The sequence below is a fragment of the Ranitomeya imitator genome, chromosome 3 (assembly GCF_032444005.1).
Source record: "Ranitomeya imitator isolate aRanImi1 chromosome 3, aRanImi1.pri, whole genome shotgun sequence".
Classification (NCBI taxonomy): domain Eukaryota; kingdom Metazoa; phylum Chordata; class Amphibia; order Anura; family Dendrobatidae; genus Ranitomeya; species Ranitomeya imitator.
In genome coordinates, this window is record NC_091284.1 from 478,727,783 (window position 1) to 478,748,345 (window position 20,563).

The window sequence follows — 20,563 nt, forward strand, 5'->3', positions numbered from 1 at the left end:
CAAACATTTCTGCCACTGCACCTTGGCTACATTCATATAAATCGGGCTGTTTTGACAGACAGCACATGCAGTTCTGCGAGACCCAATTCATAGAAGTGGAATAGTCACGTAACTTTGTGCAGCAACTGCTTTGTGTAACCTAAGGAGGCGAATGAGAAATCATTTAGTAAATGGTATTACAAGTTGGAGCTGAGGGTTGTTAGGCCTGTAGTGAGTAACAGACATGGGACAGTGTATAAAATATTAGATAATTAGAATTGGGAAACAAGTCAGATCTCCGTTTCCTAACATGTAGCACAGTGCTGGAAATTACAACTAAGGACGTATTCACACTTCCATGTTTGCGGCCCACATATAGACCACAATGCACAGACTGGAAGCAGGTCGCATGACCAGAACATTACAGCCTTGCAGTCATAAATGAGCTGTAAAGCTCAGGTTAGAAGATCTGCAGTGGTCCAGACATGTACTTTGAAACATATATATATATATATATATATATATATATATATATAACCTTGGGCTAAATTCATACACACACATACAGATGTGGACAAAATTTTTGGTACGATTCTGTTCAACCTGTTCAAGTAAAAACAACCCACGACAGTCACCGAGGTAACTTGAGTACTACAGTAATTTTTAATATAAAATTGCTGAATATCACCTAATGAAAATCAGACATTGCTTTTGAAATATGGTTCAACAGAAAGTTTAAAATAATAAGAACAAACTATTCAAAAATGGCTTGGACAAAAATGATGGTATCATTAGAATAGATTGAAAATAATTTGACTATAGGTACATGGTCAACTAAGGTGTGTCCCGTAATTAGCATCTCTGATGTCTCCAAACTTGTAATCAACAAGTCTGCAACTTTAAAGGCTGAAAAGTAGTCACTGTTCTGTTTGGAATCATGGTATGTACCACACTGAACATGGATCAAAGAAAGCAAGAAAGGAGAGAGTTGTCTCAGGAGATTCGAAAGAACATTGTAGAAAAACATGTTAAAGATAAAGGCTATAAGGCCATCACCAAACACCTTGATGTTTCTGGTACTACAGTTTCCCATATTATTCGGAAGTTTAGGGTCTATGGGACTGTAGCCAACCTCCCTGGATGTGGCTGCAACAGGAAAATTGATGCCTAATTGAAGGGACACATAACGAAATAGTCCAGAACAACTTGCAAAGATATTAGAGGTAAACTCCAAGATCAAGGTACATCCATGTCAGATTGCACCATCTGGCCAAAGTGTATTTCATGGAAGATGATCGATGAGGAAGCCACTGTTGAAAGCAAATCCGAAAAAAAGCTAAACTGGAATTTACTTTGCTGCATCTGGCACAGGGTATCGTGAAGCTGTGCAGGGTACAGTCAAATCTCAAGGCTATCAAGACATTCTGGAGTGAAATGTGCTCCTCCAACAGATGAAGTCTCTTTCAGAGTTACAGAAATCATTTGTTTGAAGTGATTTCCTGAAATGGTTGTGCAAAAAAAAGAGTTAAAGGGGTTGTCCACTATTTAGACAACCCCATCTCATTCCTTATGTTAATGTAAAAACATCTATACTCACTTCCAGTGCCAGCGCTGTTCCGGTGGTGTCAGTACTCGCGTTCCTGGGGATCAGGTGAGGTTTTGTGATGTGAGCCCTATGCCCTATCAGCGCTCGCGTCACTGTGCCGGCCTTCTGACAAATAAAACATCAAGAGGAAGTAAGAGAGCAGCCGCAGCCCTAACTTTCTGTTGATGTTCAATACATCCGAAGGCCGGCACAGTGAAGCCGGCGCTGATTGGGCGCAGCACTCATGTGACATGACTACCTCATGTGAGTCCTGGGAACGCGAGTGCCAACAACGCTGGAACTGCGCATCATTTTTTCCAGGCCATCAATATTAGTTTGTTTTTTAAATGTTTCTACTGAACCACAATTCAAGAGAAATGACTCATTTTCATTAGTGTGTGTGTATATGTATATATATATATGTATACTGGAGCTGCTTGCTATTTACCTGCCCTACTCTGGTCTGTAAATCACATGAAAACAGCCCATGTGCATGGGCACATGAGCCAAGATTGGGTCCTTGTGGTGTCCGTTTTCCATACGGAATGTACATGGGCCAAAATTACGTAGCCTTAGGCTTCTTTTACACTTAACGTGTTTTTTGCAGGCTGTATTGCCACAATTGTTACGGTCTGCCACAATAACGGACCGCAAAAAACTTGCGGATTGCCGTTTTTCATGTTCCCAATACTATAGCAAAAGTATTGGGGAAAAAATGGCGGTCCGCAAAACTGGAAGTCACGGTGCACTGCAAAAACAACCTCCATTGTTTTTGCGGCCCCATTGATTTACAATGGGGGTCATGTCTGTAAGCCATGATAAATATAGAGCAGGCGCGATCTTTTTTCACGGCCGTAAATATGGCGCACTATGAAATTATTGCGGCCCGTTTTTGCGGCCCCATAGAAATCTATTGGGGCTGCAATATCACGGCAAGTGCAAAAGAAGCCTTATCGGAATGGACAAAATGAGAATGAGACAAAGAACTAGTTGGTGCTCATAATAAAGTACCAACTGTTGCTGCACAGCTTATGCACAAGGCTGTATGACTATATGGAGTTGATGTCCTATGAAGGTTGTTTTCTGGACAGCTATGTTCTCAAAAATTCAACATGGGAATTTAAAGGTGTTGCTGTGTGCTGTGTGGATTCTCTGGTTTTAGCACTGTTATGTACGGCATACTCCTGGCCACGTTCTGACTCACTGTTTCCGGCCTTTCTCAATACACTTCCATTGAGCGAGGCCCCGCTTATCTAGTCGGAATGTGGCCAGGAGTATGCATATCACAAGTGACCGCAAGTCACATAGAGTGATCGCAGACTTTTACGCCAGACAACTGCTTTAACCTCCCCATAACCAGGCGCGGCGCACGGCAACAGTGGTGGACTGCCCCAATATGAGATTGCAGTGAAGAGGCGGGGTGGCTCAAAGAATTGATCAATTGTTTGCTAAATGTCTCATTTTGAAAATACAGTTAGAAATTAATATGTGCATTTGCACTTTATGTATTGCGTCTTAACCTTAGGCTGCGCTGGCTTCTCCCCTTTGTTTGCTCTCTTAAGCAGATTTACCCTCCACACCTTTAGTCAGGTGTGGAGATTTTTAGTAAACTCTGCGTGGATTTTTGTAGTGTTTTATACTGACCGCACAGTATTCCATCCTGTCCTATCTATCAAGCTAGACTGGCCTCCTGTGCTCATCCTGGTTTCATTCTGTGTATGTCTTTTCCCTCTCCACTCACAGTCATTATTTGTGGGGGGCTAATCTATCCTTTGGGGATTTTCTCTGAGGCAAGATAGTTTTCCTGCTTCTATCTTTAGGGGTAGTTAGCTCTTAGGCGGTGACGAGGTGCCTAGGGAGAGTTAGGAGCATCCCACGGCTACTTCTAGTGTTGTGTTGAGCTTAGGGACTGCGGTCAGTACAGTTACCACTTCCTTCAGAGCTCGCTCCATGTTGCTCCTAAACCACCGTATTATAACACTGCTCCCATCCGGCGCCCCCATTCTGACATGTGCTGCTCCCATCCTGCGCCTCCATTCTGACATGTGCTGCACCCATCCTGCGTCCCCATCCTGTCATGTGCTGCTCCCATCCTGCTTCCCCATTCTGTCATGTGCTGCTCCCATCCTGCGCCCCCGTTCTGTCATGTGCTGCTCCCATCCTGCGCCACCGTTCTTTAATTTGCTGCTCCCATCCATATGCCCCATACGCTGCTCCATAAAGGTTTATGGCCCCATACAATGCTCCATAGTATATGCCCCGTACACTGCTCCATAAAGGTTGATGGCCCCCATAAGATGCTCCATAGTGTATGCCCCGTACGCTGTTCCATTATGGTTTATGGCCCCCATAAGATGCTCCATAGGATATGCCCCGTACACTGCTCCATTATGGTTTATGGCCCCCATAAGATGCTCCATAGTGTATGCCCCGTACGCTGTTCCATAAAGGTTTATGGCCCCCATAAGATTCTCCATGGTATATGCCCCGTACACTGCTCCATTATGGTTTATGGCCCCCATAAGATGCTCCATAGTGTATGCCCCGTACGCTGTTCCATAAAGGTTGATGGCCCCCATAAGATGCTCCATAGGATATGCCCCGTACACTGCTCCATTATGGTTTATGGACCCATAAGATGCTCCATTGTATATGCCCCCGTACACTGCTCCATTATGGTTTATGGCCCCCATAAGATGCTCCATACTATATGCCCCGTACACTGCTCCATTATGGTTTATGGCCCCATAAGATGCTCCATTATGGTTTATGGCCCCATAATATGCTCCATTGTATATGCCCCGTATGCTGCTGCAATATATATATAAAAAAAATACCATACTCACCTATGGTCGCTGGGCACCGAGTGCTGGGGGGCCTGAGCAGGCGGAGATACCGGCGCGCTGTGGGGGTCAGGTGCCGGTATCGCCGCCAGCTCAGGCCCCCCAGCACTTACTATATTCACCTGGCCCCGTTCCACCGCTCTGCGCCGCCATCTTCCCGGTCCTCTGGCTGTGACTGGTCAGTCAGAGGGCGGCGCCGGCGCGCATTAAGCGCGTCATCGCGCCCTCTGAACTGAAGGTCACAGGCCGAGGACCGGGAAGATGGCGGCGCGCAGCGGTGGAACGGGGCCAGGTGAATATAGCTCATACTTACCCTTCTGGCGGTCCCTGCTTCTCTGTTGGAGATCGCGTTGTGCGTTCAGTGTTTACGCATACCGCGATCTCCTGGGAGCGTCACTCTATGAGGCCCAGACTGCGCCGGCGCTTGCGCAGTCTATAAAGGCTTCGGACAGAGTGACGCTCCCAGCGTTATATTATAGATACACTGGGCAGTGTGCTTCTGTCTGTACATGGTGAATCAAGTGTATTGCACCAAATACTCCTCACATAAAGGGTAAGTGGTCGATCCCATTCCTGCACAAGGACCCATTAGGGGATTCATCTGTTCCCATATGGGCCAGTCCGAGCCTGGTTCACATGTATTTCACCTTCCATTTTTGTTAGAGAATCTGTCAGCCGTTTTTTGCAATGTATTCCAAGAGAAGCATGATGTAGGACAGATACCCTGATTCCTGGGTTGTGTCACTTACTGGACTGTGTGGTGTTTTACCAATATTATCAGTGTTTTATCAGCAGATAATCACTACAATATTAGGTGATTGGTGCCTCCAGGTCCTCCTGCTCTGTTGAAACCCTGCCCCACCATTGATTAGCAGCTTTCTGCCTATGCACAGTGTACACAGGAAGCTTCCAATCAGTGCCGGTGGCTGGGTTATACGAGGTTCAACATTCGGAGCAAACCAGCAAGTGACACATTGCTGGAATCAGGGTCTCTTTCCCTACATTATGTTGGTCTCTGGTAACATAGCAAAAACCTAGTGAAAGAGTCCCTTGAACAGCAAGGATTCATTCTGACACTGGTAAAAGCAGTATTTTACAATTCCCTCCTCTGGTGGTTAAATTATCTCTTTCAATACAGTAAAAGATTTCTTCTCTGGCATTTTCTCTTATCCTGTGGATGGCTAATGGCTGGTGTGGTGAGCTATTTTAGAGACTTTTGTTCCCACTGATATATGGATCACTACACATACAATCCTGATGATCTTCAATCCTGGAACAATTTGTTTTTATTGATGTCAAACATTACATCACTTATGTAAATGTGCAATACGTTGTATTCCTATTAATAGGAACTACATTCCCCCACCCCTGCCCCTCCCCAAAAAGAGAAGATAATTACCAATAACTAAGCATACTCTTGCATACTGTTTGTTCACATTGCTGTCCTCAAAGCTTCATGAAAGGACTAGATTTTCCATCCTGCATTGCATTTTCCAAATCTCTGTTCTGTCTTTACTAGAACTCTCCTCTCCTGTTATGTCCCTACTGAACAGGGCAGGTATTTAGGGTGAATGGTGCAGGTACAAAAGCTGTAGATTACAACAGGGTCTTTACATGTACATTCTCTTGCCTTTTCTCACATAAACGTCTTACTATACCGTCCTCTATCACACAGACTGCTCCCCTTTTCACACAGAGAGATCATGGGAGGCAGTCTATTATACAAACTTCTCTCTCACAGAATGCTTACATAGGCCCTCTTCTCTAACCTGCACCCTCTCTCACACAAAATGCTCAAAGAAGAGCATAACTCGCATCTTTGCAGACCTTACTTTGTACTTTATCTTCTTTTGAAGCCCCTTAGTCTTCCCAAATAATAACACCCCTTTCATGACCCCCATAAAATATGCTAACAAAAGTGCCCACCTAACACAGTATGATAGCTCCACAGTGAATTTCTCCACAATACACTCCACACTCACAGTATGATGACCCTGCAGTACTACTCACAAAGTATGATACCCCCAGTGACTTCCTCACAGTTTCCCACACATAGTATGATGGCCCACTAAGTCTTCCACACACAATAGGATAACCCTGATACAGTCATCCACAAAGTAATATTGCCCAGACAGTCTTCCCACACAGTATGAGGCCCCCATAGCCCGCCTGCACTCTACTGCTATACAAGGAAAGATCTTTGAACAAAATATTCAACAGCATGTTTGTAACTACTTGGATAAGAACACAGTAATTAACCAGAGCCAGCATGGGTGTGTAGAAAACAAGTCATGCAAGACTAACCTAATTTTCTTCTATGATGGAATCACTGACTGGGTGGATCAGGGACATGCGGTAGATCATGACTTCAGCGAAGCATTTGATAAAGTATCTCATACTATCCTTATTGAAAAAATGACTAAGTATGGGATTCACAAGGTTACAGTTAGATGGATTCATAACTGGTTCAGTGATCGTATTCAAAGTGTGGTAATAAATGGTTGCACATCCAATTGGAAGAGTGTTTCACATGGGGTACCACAAGGCTCTGTCCTGGCTCCAGTGCTGTTCAACATTTTTATAAATGATCTAGATAAGGGAACTAAAGGTAAACAAATCTAAGTTGCAGGTGTTGCAAATCTACGAGGGATAGCTAACACTAGAGAAGAAAGAGAATTGTTCAGCTTCATATTTTTCCTCTGCACTAATGATAAAAATGAGTGAACTGAGCTGATGGAAAGGGACTGTGGAGCTATAACTGTGCTGCTGTAACTGCACAGTCCTTTCTATAATCAGGCAATACGTTTCATCAGTGATTTAGCTTACCATTAGGCAGAGAGCTCAGGGAGTCTGTACTGTTCCTGTGAAATCATGAGACACTAGAGTATAATGTCATGATGCATCCAACTGTAAGATGGTGGAAAGCAGGAGGCTGGGAGAATATCATCTGTATCCTCCAAGCATTACTCGATATGTAATTCACTAGTAAGAATGATTTAATGGTAATCATGTTGATAGATCATAGTTATATATGATTACTAAACAGAGGGATTTTGGAATAACATAGATCATGTTATCCTAGTACTTTTCAGTACTCTCTTGCCCCAGAGGAAAACAGTAAAATAAAAAAATATACAATGTACAATAAAAAACCACAATAATATACCTACCTGTACCTGTTTCACCAATGCTATGTCTGCCTCTGACTTGACATCTGTAAGGGCCATGCCATTCCTCAGAGTCATTTTGATTTCATACAGAGATATAAGTAATTTTTTTTCATAGATGATGGTATTTATTTTACTTACTTATATAGCGCCATTAGTTCCACAGCACTTTACAGACATTATCAGTACTGTCCCCATTGGGGCTCACAATATACTGTAGATTCCCTATCAGTATGTCTTTGGAGTGTGGGAGGAAACCCACGCAGACACAGGGAGAACATACAAACTCCTTGCTGATGTTGTCATTGGTGGGATTTGAACTCAGAACCAGAGCACTGCAAAGCAACAGTGCTAACCACTGATCCACCATGGAATTTTCCTCAAAAAGACTTGCATTTACGGAAGAGGGAGTAACCCCATAATTTGCATTCCACAGAACACAATATGGTGCTGCAAGGACTTTGTGTACCCCTTTTAGCCTCCTGAACGCAACCTAAGAGTAAGTGCACATGGCATCTTATAGACCTCAGTGTACCCACCAGCAGAAAATGCTTCAGGAGAATGCTGGCTTTTTTATCCTGAAACTTCTTCTTTGGCATCTTTTGACATTTTTGCAGCCGTCCGCATCTTGTTTTTTTTTTTTTTTTTTAATATTTAAGATAGTGGCGGCTAGTATGCAGAATGGTAAGGTCTCTTCTTTTAGAAAAGACATAACATATGCAAATCAAGTCATTTTGATATTGATACATTATTGTGCATTAGTGATGAGCCAACGTTCTCGGACGACGTCTAATCCGAGCATGCTTGGGTGTTATCTGAGTATCTTGGGAGTGCTCATATATTATGTTCGAGTCCCTGCGGCTTCATGATTTGCGGCTCAACAAATGTGGGGATTGCATGTTTGTTAGACAACCTGAACACATGGGTATTCCCTAACAAACGTACAATCCCCACATGTGTTGAGGCTGTCGAACAGCCGCAAATCATGCAGCCGTGTGGACTCGAACATAATATCCAAGTATCTTGGGGGTACTCGTATAACACCCAAGCATGCTCAGAAAAGACGTTATCTGAGCACACTCACTCATCACTATTGTGCATATATTCATTATTTTTACTTTATCAGGTAGATTCTAGGCAGATTCTGCTTTAAAAGGATGCTATTTGCACATATCCTAAGGCCATGGTCCCATTAGCGCAGGGGTCCCCAACCTGTAGCTCAGGAGCCACATGTGGCTCGCGGTCCCATGAATTGTGGCTCGCGGCTGTCTGCCAGCTTGGTGAATTAGCTCCAGTTCTAGCAAACGGGTATGAAGAGCAAATCTGAAAATGGTGAATTTTGTGAGCAGCCCTGCACAGAAGAGCAGATTTGGACGCACATATACTGGTCTCAGGGGTTTTGAGATGATTTAAGTATGGTACGCTGGAGACAAGATGACACCACCTGTCAGAGGTATGAAGCTGGATGTGGCAGTGTCTTGGGAGTGCTTATAGGAGAATACTGAATGGGGGTATTGTGAGAACCCCTGGATTTTAGTATACTACTTTGGCGTGATTTTTGTGGAAAAGCTTTGGTCTAACCATTATGCCTGTAATGGGGGTTTGGTTGCCACTATTGTTAGGGGGCAGGAACTAAATGTGGCTCGCGACCCTCTCTGAGCTGAATGTGGCTCTGAAGGTCAGAAACGTTGGGGACCTCTGCATTAGCGTATTGGATGCGATCTGCCGCGAGTGTGAGCCAAGTGTCAGTGCCCTGTGCTCTGATCCTCTCACATGAGAGAATGCCGGCACATGTGCGGAGGAGATGGAGAAAAGTAATTTCTTCATCTCCTCTGCTGCCGGCATCATCGGGAGTTGCACGGCGCCCGGGTGTTGTCCGATTGCAGGGCGATGTTTCACAATCACACATTGAATTATCTGGGTGTGTGCAATCTGATTCTCAGGTGCAATCAGAGCATGCTCCAATTGTTTCTGCATGCTGAATTGGCATGAGAAAATAATTTCAGATGTGAACTGCCCCATAGAGGAAGATTGGGGCGAGTACAATCCGATTTTTTTTTTTTTAATCAGATTGCACTCATCCAAATGGATCGCAAGTGGAAATGAGCCCTAAGAAGTATAACCCATGCCTTAGATGCATAGTGAAGACCTAACTATGTTGCCACTATACCAGGTCAAATGACACATGACTCAATTACCTACTGTACACCAAGCTGTAAAAAATGCCTTATATTTTTTTCTTTTTTACAGATGTGAATTACAGTAAATTGTAGTTTAACATTTAATGATATAGGCAGCTTTACCAATGGTGGAATTAGCAGTACCTTCCACAAAGTATCATACGGTATATTGGTAACATCAAATCCCATTTATTAGGTGGAGTCCTATTATATTTTCACATCAGAATTATGTTCCCCAAATTTCTGTGTCTAAAGAAGTACTATGAATTTATACGTTGGCATTAAATAACCGTGTTCTTCTGAGCTGTACATTACATGTGAGGGTCATTCATTTTAGTGACACCCACTCCTATATCGGGGTGAGCGCTGCAGTAGTGACCTCTCCTTACATCTTCACATATGGAGGATACAGGTATTCGTTGTACAATCATTTGAATACAAATTCTGTAAGGTTACAAATGTGATGTTAATTTGTTTCTACATTTGGTTTTGTAATATGTGACGGTATATGAGAAATTGTAGTGCTTGTCGTTATAATGTATCCTTAGACTCATGTAGTCTTATTATAATGTATATGTGTTAACTAATATGTTTAATTCTGTCAGAAGTAATCAATTGCTAATAAGAGTTTTGTACCTTAATTTCCTATGCATTATTTTATTTTTGTATATTTGATGGATTTTAGTCCTTCAGAGGGTTTTCTATGGCTTATTTGTGCAACACATCATCTGTTCGTGGAAAAATACAATGAGACTAACACTATGAAAACGTCTTATTTGTACAAATAAATGTTTTGTACAATGACTGAGCCTTTTATGTATTTTTTTATCTTGCATTTTAGGGCAAAAATTGTAAAATTGAAAGAAAAAAGGTAATGAAGTCGTTCATGTGTGTTTAGAGTGATTTTATCTCTTGGTTTCTTATCATATAGTTGGAATATTATATTAGAATTACAGATGTTAGGTACCTTTAAAAGGGCTTTCTCCTAAGCACTCCTGTCAAACAGCACCTTTTTGCATGGAGAAGCAAAGGCTAGTGGCATATTTCCTCTGCAGGAGTTACTAAAGGAGAGAAATGTAGTATTGCATGACTGCCATTCACACAAATGGCCATCTATGTAAGGCGACATTCACACGTTCAGCATTTGGTGAGTTTTTTACATCAGTATTTGTAAGCCAAAACCAGGAGTGGAACAATCAGAGGAAAAGTTTATTAGAAACATATGCACCACTTCTGTATTTATCACCCACTCCTGGTTTTCGCTTACAAATGCTGGGGTAAAAAAAAACTCACCAAATACTGAACGTGAACAAATCCACAGAGACAGCTCTTTAAGATCGACCTTGGCTCCACTGAAGGCAAAGGAAGACTTAAGATACTTTCAAACTGGAAAAAAAATATTTCCAAAGCAGATCTTTCAGGGCCTGTTTTTGGCAAAATTGATATAGAGGGAATGGAGAGTATGACAATAAAAAATACACACTCAAAAAAAAAAAAAAGTTCCAAACCACTTAGGAATACCATATGAAGACTCAAGCACCAGACTCCAAGCTGTCACACATTAGAGGAACCTCAAATATCGAGTCACGTTGTACAGGAATTGTTATCGATGAATAAAATAAGAAAGGACATTGTCCCGTAAAGACTGCAAATCCTGAGTAGTCTAGTTTCTTTAAAACTCGCAGAACAATTGTCTGTGACAGCCTGCGTGTGTCGGAATAAGAAACCAGGACAATGTGAGCGTTTTTAATGCACCAGTTATGGGTCATCTGTACCCGTCTAACTGGCATTTTTGTAAGGTAAGATGAACTGATTTCCCATGTGATACAGTATATGTACACCAGCCATTGAGTCATTTGCTACTATCAATAGCTGAAATCTGACCTCCAGAGTGGCAGCAGGCCACTACAGGATGCAAAGTTCAGATGACCACCTGTCATATCACTGTCTACAGGCTGCGACCATAAATGAAGGAAGGGGATTTCAACCTTTGCTGAATTGTCATGTATGACTTGCATACATTATACAGCCCATTGAGATCCATGGCACCTTCTAACAAGATCTGAAATTTGTGCTACTATTATAGTTTTTAAGTTGAACTACAGTAAATGGAGCAAAGGATACAATTATGTTAAGTATGTATTTCAATAAAATTTGGATCAATGTCTGAAATACCACTCCATTTAATATGAAAGAATCCTTCTAAATCGCTCTCACTAGCCCTACGTCACAATTCTACTATATATTAATATTTACCATGTATGAGAGTATCATTTCCTCCATCTGTGTGAAATATAGAGTGCTGGATGCCCTCTCTGTGAGAAATAACCTAACTGCATTGCCTGATAAATGTAATTGATATTGATCCTAAGCCTTGTCTCACAAGATACTTGAATAATGTGATCAGCGAGAAGGCAGATGCGTGCCTCTTAGCATCATTGTCCATAACACTATATTCAGCTGTTACTACAGTACATGCTGTACAGCACCTTTCTACAGCAAATGGGATCGCCCTTTTCAGCGCTGTTCTCTGACAGTTCCCACACGGCAATCAGTTCTGATGAAGGTCTAAACAGAAATTTGTGGATTACCAAATAAATCTGTTTTACGTTCAAACTATCCTGAGTGCCAAGTTTATTGCTACTAAAAAAATTTCATGTACCCCCAAATGGCACTACAGTATTAAAGGGAACCTGTGAGCAGGATTGTGCACAGTAACTTACAGACAGTGTCAGGTCGGCGCTGTTATACTGAAAAAATGATAACTTGGTTGATGAAATCTGTCTTGTGGTTGTTGTTTAATCTTTATTTTCAGTTTTGAATGAATGATATGCCCATACTCCAGGGTGGCCTGTGTGTGGGGGTCTTTATGTGGTGCTCTGCTTAGGTATTCACCAGTATGGCTTCTGATCCCTCAGTGACCTGCCCCCTAGTTTACATAATGAACAAACCCGTTCTTCAGTCAGGTGGCAGCCGTAGCACCTGCGCTGCATTCTTCAGGCAGGTTGCCAGCCGTGGGCCACAGCTTTTGTTTCTCCCACCAGTATAGTCTGCAGTCACAACCTATGCTCATCCAATAGCACCGTAGCACGTGTAGTCAGCTCCAGCCGAAAACAGTTCTTGCATAGTTCTTCACATCCAGATGATAAACACCACAACCGTAGCACGTATATCCAGCTCTCACCGACAACAACAGTCCTTAGGATAGTTCCTCAAATCCAGGCGACAGATGCCACAACCGTAGCACATGTATCCAGCACCAGCCAGTAACAACAGTTCTTAGGATAGTTCCTTAAATCCAGGCGACAGATACCCTGACCGTAGCACATGTATCCAGCTTCAGCCAGCAACAACAGTCCTTAGGATAGTTGATCAAATACATACATACGACAGACACCACAACTGTAGCATGTGTATCCAGCTCCAAACGGCAACTGACCTCTAATCTCCATAGTCCATCCATACACGAGTACCCGGACCTAGCCTCTGCAACAGATCCTCTGCCCTCGACATCAGTACACCAACTCACTAAAAATGTGGCTTATTGTTCTACCTCTCCTCGGATTCGCCCTCTGTTGGGCTGAGATATAAACCCCTCACCCCCTTAAATATTTGCTACTGGTAGCTTAAAAGAAGAAGATTGTTCCAGAAGCACGGTCTCCCGCCTATAAGGTTGTGTATTAGGGATGCCAACTGCAGAGAGGAACAAAGACACACATACCCCCACCAGATGCAGGACAGAAATCCAAATGTATTCCTAATGAATACATGCGATCCAGCCTGCCCATCTTCCTCTGCTTACTGTCACTTAATGGAAACATTGATTCCTGAGGCTGAACAATTTACAGGAGAGATTTCTGCACTTTAAACTGACAAGCAAGCAAATCTGTAATAAAACACAACAAGAAGATTGACATAACTGGTGCTTCATGCTGGAAAAAGTCTGTGTCCCTTAGAGCTGTGGACTCCGCTCTACATACATTGATCCAATAGTCTTTAGTCCGTGGCCAGCTCCTCACAGAGAGAGGGTATGGAGCCGTGATTCTATTTAGTTCTCGGAAATCTAAGCAGTGGCGTAACCCCTCCCCCATCTTTTTTCCTAACAAAGAAAACCTGTTGGAACGGAAGATGAGGAGGATCTGATATGACCCTTAGGCAGACTCTCTGATACAGTCCTTCCTGGCCTGCCTCTCCGGACCTGAAACATTATATAACCTGCCCTTAGGACACTTGGTCCCAGAAATTAAATTAATGGATCAATCATATGGTCAATGATGTGGAAGTTCTTGACACCCCTGTTCTAAGAACACATCCTCAAAATCAGACAGGTGTTCCAGCAGAGACCGGGTGAGTACATGGATCGCCCCCAGACACAGGGCCACGCGTTTCGGTACCGGGCCTCTCTGGTTCGGTTCTGAGGCTGTCATGGTGGCTAGACCCGGTCTGCGACCCTGCTAAGGGGCGTCCAATGAAAGTGGTGAAACAGTCTGTCAGTGGTTCGTGACGCCACCTGTGGTGTTCGGTCAGGGTGACCGACGCTGCTGTGGGGTCCAGTGGGGTGATGGAATGGCAGCTGGATGGTATACCTTCCCACAGGTGAAGTATGTCCCCAGGGCTTCCCAGTAAGGTGGATGGTGATGGTGTGAGGTACAGTCAATAATGAGGACACAAGGTTGCAGTCTCTTTACTGAAGACTTCAGGATTCTCAATCCAGAGTACGTTTAACAGGGCTCTCAGAGACCGGCCAGTCCGATGGGCACATTCAGAGTTTCCTTTGCAGATGGAAATCGTTGCCTACCACTAGCGCCTGTGTGTTGTAGTCCTACCCTGCTGAGCATTCGGAATAGTCCTCACAACTGCTGTTCTCGTTCGTTCGTTCTCTACAGCTCTCTCTCGTTCTTTGGTTCCAGATGTTACTAGTTTCTAACGTCCCCCAGGTATATTATGGCTAGGATGCCACCCGTGTGACGGGAAGGCTTGGAGGTCTTCCGGGACCCTAGAGACGCCCCTCTCCCAATGTTGCCTCCTATGTCTTCGTAGGTGTAGTAAGGTAGACAGCCAACCTATGATTAACTGTCCAGCGGAGTTTGAAGTAAGGCCTGAAGTCAGTTACTCCTACGGTGTTCCGGCCACCGACTACGCGCCTCAGTAAGATGTTGCCTCTCTCTCGGCACGACTCTTACTGGCTCTCCTTTGTGCTTGATCTCGTTTACACGGTTCCACAATATCCTTCCCTTCGTGTCTCTTTCTTAGGATACCGCCGCAGGGTGTGCAGGCGCGGTTCCGTAACGTTCTGTTCTGTTCGCTAGGCACCTGCCAGGTTCCCACGCCTGACAGGGACCCCCCTGTGCCTTCTCCCTGGAACACCCCCTGCCACGGGATGTTGCCTGGATCCAACCCAGTCAGCTTCTGACTAACTTCCTCCCCAGCCCCTAGTTTTACCAGTGTGAGGAGTGGCCCAATAAATAAAGCCTTTTTCTCCCCCTAGTGGCCGGAGTGTGAAGTGTAATGTGTTCTGGTGATACCTGGTCAGGAGAACTCCTTAGTGCCATCAGACGTACCGTTACTCCCCTTAGCGGCAGAGTGCCATACTGCAACGACCAGGTCTCTGGGGCGCTGCACTCCCCCCCGGTTAAATCCAGTACTCCTGGACTGGGAAGAAGAACAACAATATAATACAGCAAAAGACATACAAATTTTTGAAATGCTTAGAACAAGTAAATAGGAAAGGTGCTTCCCTTTATGGGAGGTAAGGACACTTGAATGTTACAAACAAAAACAGGATTAATACTTTTAAATAACATTTTTGACTATAAATAACTCTCAGTACCCAGCCGGGTATTCTACTAAGTGCAAACTCTGAACAATAAGTTAACTTTTCCTTTAAGGGCGTATACGCTGAACCTACTAAAGGCCTACCATAAAATGCTATATAACTCAACTTCTCTTTCCGTTCTAACTTCAATGCAGGACCGCCTAGCTCCTTGGCTGGGCCTACTGCCATTGTGCCGACCATCTTTCTACATCTCTCAGGAGGACTCTCTCTCTAACCCCTACGGGTTCACTTCAAGCTTTCCTGTCCTCAATCTTTATTAACATTATCAAACTTTCTAAATTTTAACATTATTAACGTTTCAACTTTTATTAAAGCCATCATGTAAACATTCCCTTTAAGAGGGACCCAAGTCTCTAGTGCAGATTCTATCTCTGCCAGTCCACCGAAAGCAAGACCCTCTGCGTCATATCTGGAAGCATCATCTTCGCAAAGTCTTCTCTCGCTTGTAAAACCAGTAGGGAGCACCTTTAAGAAGGTGCAAACTATATACAAAAACAGTTTTGGATTCATTCACCGTCCATGATCTGGCAGTCTTTTAAACAGTGATAACTTGTGCAAACGTAGAAAAGAAATAGAAAACATTAGGGATCCCGGGTAAGCAAAGGGATCCCTAGGAGTTAACCCTGGTCGGGTTTAAAGCAGCAGGAAATCGTTAAATAACTATGTACATATTCGGTTCTCTGAGGTTTATTTCCTTGGCGTTAGTGGCTGCGACAACTCCACCGGCAGCAGTGGGCGGGGCCACCCCGCCGGGTACTCGCGGGCACTCGGTGTGGTCACAGGAGACCCCGGGCTCCAGTCAGGGGTCTGTGTGGCGATTGTCCTGGACCTCGCAACAACCGAGGCGCCAACCACTCCCGAGGTCGAGCTCTCCGCCACCACCGTAGTAACAGTGTCCACAGTACAAGTGGTGGTTTTCACAACAGTGCATGTAGGGGTCACCACCGTGGTCTTGGTGACGGTCGTGGTCCGGTCACAAGGGGGCACCCTCGCTATGGGGGACGGCTTCGCCGCCGCTTTGGTCGATGATGTCATGGAGGCTGGTCGCTTGCGCACATTCAGGGTGAACCAACCCCTCTCCCCGAAGTGCCGGGTGTAGGTGACTTCGTCGCCCTTGTACAGATCCCGGTCCGGGTGGCCTTACTTGAGATGGGACTCCACATCCCTCCGGTTTACGAAAACCTCGGAATATAGATCCGGCTCCTTGATGAAGCCCCATCCTCCACGGAGCCGGAACTCAACAACGGTGCCCTGCCTGCGCGGGGCCTGGTGGGTGGAACGGTCTTTGCGGGCCCGGTCCTTCACTTTAAGGTCACGCCGGTAGTGGGCTTCCCGCTGGGCCTGGTGCTGTCTCTCAGTCTCCTCCCACTGCCGATCCAGCTGGGCCTGGTACTGCTCCCAGCTAAGGGCCTCCACCATCTCTCCCTCCTGTGTCTGCACCCCGGGGAACCCCATGATGTTCGACTCCGGGTTCACCCAGCGGCACACCGTACGCTCTGCGTAGACCTCACCTGGCATGGTAAGCGGCGAGATCGGGGCCTTGAGGAAGTGCTCCATGCCCGTGGTTTGGTCCCATTGTGGAAGGCGCTGGAGTTTATGGGTCCCAGGGAGAGGGGGCGCCGCGACCGGGCCTATCAGCAGGTCTTTCGCGGCCGGGGTGGGATCGGTGGACTCACCAGTCAATGCGGCTTCCTCCGGTGCGGCCGACTTCAACGGTGATGAAGATTCCAGAGTCAGGAGTTCCTCTGTGGGTATCTCTTTGCATGAGGCCTCGGTCTCAAGCCGCCACTGGAGAAGCTGCTCCACAAGATCCTCCATCTCGCCCTGTAGGAGACCGGTCCCGGAGGTGAGGCCTTGGCTGTGATGCTCATCCGGGTAGCTGGGGGAGCCCTCTGCTTCGACCCCGCAGTCTGGGTCTGAGCGGTCAGCCATGACGTCCTCCACGTGGGTCGCTTCCTGGTCTCTTTCCCGCTCTCTCCTTCGTGGGCGGTTTCGTCTCTTGTTCCTCCGACCCCCATTGAGGATCAGGAGGCGGATCTCTGCTGCTGACGGACACGTCCTCAAGGTGCAGAAATATTTAGACTGGGCGGCCATTATCTTTCGCGCTCTCCAGCTTACTCATGCCCACTTCCACGCCCTTCTTCTTCTCCTGCACCCCTCGTGGCGCTACAATGGCGGCGGTTTTGGCGGGAATCTTGCGGTAGATAGCAATTCACAGTCATTGCAATAAATCACAGTCCAACACTTTTCAATCACAGTTCCAAGGCACACATGACCCAATTCTTCAGGCTTAAGTACGATCCTGTTCGTGACGCCAAGTTGGATCGCCCAAAGACACAGGGCCACGCGTTTCGGTACCGGGCCTCTCTGGTTCGGTTCTGAGGCTGTCACGGTGGCTAGACCCGGTCCGCGACCCTGCTAAGGGGCGTCCAATGAAAGTGGTGAAACAGTCTGTCAGTGGTTCGTGACGCCACCTGTGGTGTTCGGTCAGGGTGACCGACGCTGCTGTGGGGTCCAGTGGGGTGATGGAATGGCAGCTGGATGGTATACCTTCCCACAGGTGAAGTATGTCCCCAGGGCTTCCCAGTAAGGTAGATGGTGATGGTGTGAGGTACAGTCAATAATGAGGACACAAGGTTGCAGTCTCTTTACCTCTTTACTGAAGACTTCAGGATCCTCAATCCAGAGTACGTTTAGCAGGGCTCTCAGAGACCGGCCGGTCCGATGGGCACATTCAGAGTTTCCTTCGCAGATGGAAATCGTTGCCTACCACTAGCGCCTGTGTGTTGTAGTCCTACCCTGCTGAGCATTCGGAATAGTCCTCACAACTGCTGTTCTCGTTCGTTCGTTCTCTACAGCTCTCTCTCGTTCTTTGGTTCCAGATGTTACTAGTTTCTAACGTCCCCCAGGTATATTATGGCTAGGATGCCACCCGTGTGACGGGAAGGCTTGGAGGTCTTCCGGGACCCTAGAGACGCCCCTCTCCCAATGTTGCCTCCTATGTCTTCGTAGGTGTAGTAAGGTAGACAGCCAACCTATGATTAACTGTCCAGCGGAGTTTGAAGTAAGGCCTGAAGTCAGTTACTCCTACGGTGTTCCGGCCACCGACTACGCGCCTCAGTAAGATGTTGCCTCTCTCTCGGCACGACTCTTACTGGCTCTCCTTTGTGCTTGATCTCGTTTACACGGTTCCACAATATCCTTCCCTTCGTGTCTCTTTCTTAGGATACCGCCGCAGGGTGTGCAGGCGTGGTTCCGTAACGTTCTGTTCGCTAGGCACCTGCCAGGTTCCCACGCCTGACAGGGACCCCCCTGTGCCTTCTCCCTGCAACACCGCCTGCCACGGGATGTTACCTGGATCCAACCCAGTCAGCTTCTGACTAACTTCCTCCCCAGCCCCTAGTTTTACCAGTGTGAGGAGTGGCCCAATAAATAAAGCCTTTTTCTCCCCCTAGTGGCCGGAGTGTGAAGTGTAATGTGTTCTGGTGATACCTGGTCAGGAGAACTCCTTAGTGCTATCAGACGTACCGTTACTCCCCTTAGCGGCAGAGTGCCATACTGCAACGACCAGGTCTCTGGGGCGCTGCATACACATGCAGTGTCTTTGACAGTACTCGCTTCACCTTACTTCTCAAGTCCACCACGGGATTGCGTAAAGTCAGCCAAGGTAGTCTAAGAACCACATGGGAGGGCAAGCCCTCTAGCACATAACAATCGATAGATTCCGAGTGCATGGCCCCTACCTGCAAACCTATATCTCGAATAAACTGAGTAAAACACCTCTGGCTTAAGGGTGCAGAATCAATAGCTATTATAGGTTGTAGGCCTAGACAATTTATGAGGATTGAGACCCTGGTCCTGGACGAACTGAGCATCAACCAAATTAAACCTCGCCCCACTATCCAAAAAGCCTGAAATAATGACCTTTCGCCTAAATGGATCTTAGTCAGTAAAAAGATTTGTAACCTGCCCTCAGAGGAAATATGTACACCCAGGTTGGCAACCTCCCCACCACCCAGGCCTCTTAGTCTTCCAGCTGCTGTTTGCGACTATGTAAGGATGGACAGGTGCCCACAAAATTACCCTTCTTGCCACAAAAGGAACATATTCCCTTTTTGCGTCAACTGCAGGAGGACCAGTGCAATGGGTCGTCCCACCCAACTACATAGGTTTCTCTGTTGACTCAGTTCTAGATTCCATTGATACCTAACCCACACCCTCTCAAGAATGAGGTGTCTCATTTTTTCTCCCTCACAGTCTTCTCGGATTGCTAGAGACATGGCAGCCTCCAGAGAGACAGGGGTCACATATAGAACAAAGGGATCTTTCACCTTCTCATAGAGGCCCTGACAAAACTGGCTAAGGAGCGCCGGATGGTTCCACCTAGTATCGGTTAATCACCTACAGAATTCGTAGCAATACTCATCCGCTTGCCGGTCTCCCTTCTGAAGCCAACGTAATTTAGACTGAGCCAGAGAGAAATAGTCATGAATTAGACCCAGAGCATTAAAAATTTCTTGACCATCTGAACTGACTGGCAATCAAGCGGGAAAGAAAATGCCCAAAGTTTGGGGGGCACCCTGGAGAAGAGAGATTACAATCCTCACCCGCTGTTCCTTGGTACTTGAGAAATTGGGACGTAACCTAAAATATAGTTTGCAGGTCTCCCTTAAAACCACAAACTTATCCCAACACCCAGAAAACCTATCCATCAAGGCTGTCTTGGGTTCAAAAAGGAGTTGCCCGAAAGCAGCGGAGCCCAAACCTGAAGTCAATGGGCACTGCAAGGCAACTGTGTGTAAGTCTGCCATTTAAAGGCTAAGTGTTTGAAACTGTACAGGCAGAGCAGCCAGAGGATCAGTAGTTGATGCAGAATGGCATGGGCCAGTGATAATGTCACGATACTGTAGAAGGAATTCCTGAGGCAATTGGTTCCTTCCATATCCCTCAAGCTAGGAGTACCCTAGGCTTAT